This window comes from Bison bison, unplaced genomic scaffold (assembly GCF_000754665.1).
Source record: "Bison bison bison isolate TAMUID 2011002044 unplaced genomic scaffold, Bison_UMD1.0 scf7180017854118, whole genome shotgun sequence".
NCBI classification, from domain to species: Eukaryota; Metazoa; Chordata; class Mammalia; order Artiodactyla; family Bovidae; genus Bison; species Bison bison.
Window position 1 is genome coordinate 11,418 of NW_011484691.1, and position 3,271 is coordinate 14,688.

Below are 3,271 nucleotides of genomic sequence, written 5' to 3' on the forward strand. Positions count from 1 at the left end.
AATAAAAGCAAAATTGGATATAAATTTAAAAATAGTGTAACCACATAACATTTTAATTAACTCATTTGCTACATAATTTTCATTGTTCTCTATTGTAAATGGAAACACCTTTCTATTTTAAATGTCCCACCTATTTAGACACAGTGGTACACAAGATGTTATACAGTTTACATATGAGCAAAGAAATTGTCAGTGAAAGGATGAATGTGTAGTTCATTCCTTATTTATAATTAACTTAATTCCTTGAGAGAGGAGGAAAAATTTAATCAGATTTACAAAGACTTTTACTTTCTGGAAAATTGGCCCTCTTGCTAAGTTACTGAATTCATTATGGGTAATGAACTAATTTGATTTGATCTACTATTTTTCTCCAGAGTTTCTTCATAGCATTAATCATCTCAGAATTTCTTAGACTGTAGATTAATGGGTTCAGCATGGGGGTTATGACTGTATAAAACACATTCAACAGTTTGTCAATGAGGAAGGTTGTCACTGGTCTTAAATATATGAAAATACAAAGGGAATAAAGAAGACAACCACAGTGATGTGGGAACCACAGGTCTGGGGGACTTTCTGCCTCCCTTCCTGACTCAGGTTCTTCAGAGAGTGCAGGATGACTCCATAGAGGACAAGTAAGAGCAGAAAGATGATAAAGCAGATCAGACCTCCATTGGCCAGCACTACAATGCCGATGACATAGGTGTCAGTACAGATGAGTTTCAATAAGGGGTACATGTCACATGTAAAGTGATCAATGACATTGGGGCCACAGAATGGGACATAAACAGTGCTAAGTTGAATTACTGAGTGCAGAAAGCCTCCAACCCAGGACACCACCAGCATCACAACACACACCTTCTTCCTCATGATCACCAAATAATGCAAGGGCTTGCAGATGGCCACATAGCGGTCACAGGCCATGACCAGCAGAAATGATCTATAAACATCTGAGTCATGCAAGATTCAAAGGCTGTGATATTTTCCCCAAAGAGTAAGTCTGAAATCAGTCTGGGGGTTATAGAAGAGGCATCCATAAATGATAAGCTGGCAAGAAAAAAATACAGCAGTGAGTTCAGGGTCTTACTGACAGTTATAGTCACAATAATGAGCAGGTTGCCCACCACTGTCAAAATGTAGAAAACCAAGAACATAACAAAAAGGATTTTCTGCTCCTTTGGATTATGTGTGAGGCCCAGGAGGACAAAGTAAGTTACATTATTTCTTGGTTCCATCTATTCTGGACAGGAGTTGACCTCACATATTAGAAGCAGTTTACCTACAAAACAAAGGGGGAAAGTTTTAAATGTACTAAAATCCTGTCTTCTGTTTATCCTTTCAATTAGAAAATATGCATACAGAATCTGCTTGTGCCCAGTGGGTCATAGACATTGTGATGTCCAGTTGAATCACTCATAGTTCCTTAGATTCAATGATATGACACAAAATGAGGAATCAGAAAGTTGCAGACATACATAATAGGCGCCAAGATACAGATACTCTCAAAATGCTAAATATCACAGAGGACAAATATATCAATCAGACTAGAATCAGAGAAATCTTCCCAGAAATGACTTAGCTGAGTTTTAAAGGTAAAGTTAAATAACAAAAAAAGATGGGGAAGGAATTCCAGGAAAAGTATATCATTTATAAAGTCACAAAAGTATAACACTAGAGACCCACTTAAGTTAATATATTCCTTGTGAATAGATCAAACTATGAATATAAAGTGACTGTCCAGAATTTTCTCAAAACTTCCTGAGACTTCTTTCTTAGAGTTTGTAGTGATATTCCTTCTAAACAATGAATACTGAGGCAGTCCAAATTTGTGTCTCCAGCCCCTATCTCTAGCCTCATTTTAATATAAGCAGCACTTCCAATTTTGAATATTTACAGTTAGACATCAATTTAGTACATATAATGCAAAATTTTCTACAATATAAAAGATGTCCCCCATCTTGCTAAAAGGCATCACTATTCAATGTAATTGTTCAGACAAAGCTTTGCACAGTGTTATCATTCTCTTTTTGCTTTCATATTATTTACTGATAACTGTATGAAATATAGTTGACTATACTTTCCAAATATGTCACTAATGTGATCATTCCCTTCCCCTCATTTTTCCTGGTCCAGAGCAGTAACCTCCTGCTACTTTTCTCCATTTGAGGAGGGGGGGAGTGGAGAGGGTTGTACACCGATTTGTTCTCTTGAAGCAACTCAAATTACATTCTTATATCTTGTTCCAGTTATATCACTCACCTGCTCAAAATTCTTATTCTATCAAATGTAATAGATAACAATTAATATTTACAGTAACAAACCCATAATCACATTTTCCCAGTTGATGAAGCTAAGGCTAAGAATACTCCTTTAATTTTCCTAAGGGTACACATTTCTATGTGATAAAACAAGAATTGGAAACTAAGTTTGATACCTTTCAAAACAGCTTAAATTCTTGCATAAAAAAGTCCATAATTGTGAACCATGTTTCCCAACATTTACTGTTAGTCTTACCTTGTTGGAACGTATTCAAAACCAGAAGGAAAAGTTTTTAAATCATTCCTAAAGATCTTGACCTTTTTCTTTAATCCAATATGACAAAAGAGGGCAAAAGGTTGCAATATTACCTGAGGATATGCTTGATTTCATTCAGCTGTCTGTTCATTTCTTCCATGGATTCTCCCATTTATTCAGAAGAATGTTTTATTTGCACTTTAGATTGTTTAAAAGAAATTCCATGGTACCCAAAAAATAAAAGTTTACCATGTTAAGATAATTTGTCAGAAAACTATGCAAATTCTAGGTTTATATAGGAAGAACAACAAGGTATTTCCAGGAAAATTTGTTTCTAGTAAATTTTTTCATAACTTCAAGATAGAAAAAAATCCGTGAATTGCTTAACACTTCTCATTTTGTCACATTGGTACAGCCAAACTAGTTGACTTAAGATTTTGAGAAAAATTCTTCTGCTGTCCTTTACATATTTTAGTGCAATATTTTAAGCCTAACAAATGACCTCCTGAAACTTTTACATCAGTTCCTAAAAGAACATCATCTATTTTCCCAAAAGAGACAAAGATCACTTTTATCCCTTCTAACCATACTTAACATTATGTCTTAGAAGTGGAATGTATCCGATATTGATTATTTCTTAATTAAATTCACTGGGACTTTCCATTAAATTTTAAAAATACATCTGAATGTAAAGATGTGTGCTGTGCAGTTGTATCTGTCTTCTTTGTGACCCAATGGACTCCTCTGTCCATGGGGATTC

The 3,271-nt window shown here is 34.9% G+C and overlaps 1 pseudogene; it reads right to left on the reverse strand.

Moving 5' to 3' along the window:
* Positions 1-328: 328 nt before the first annotated feature.
* On the reverse strand, positions 329-1,232 carry LOC105000080 (annotated as a pseudogene).
* Between the last annotated feature and the right edge of the window lie 2,039 nt (positions 1,233-3,271).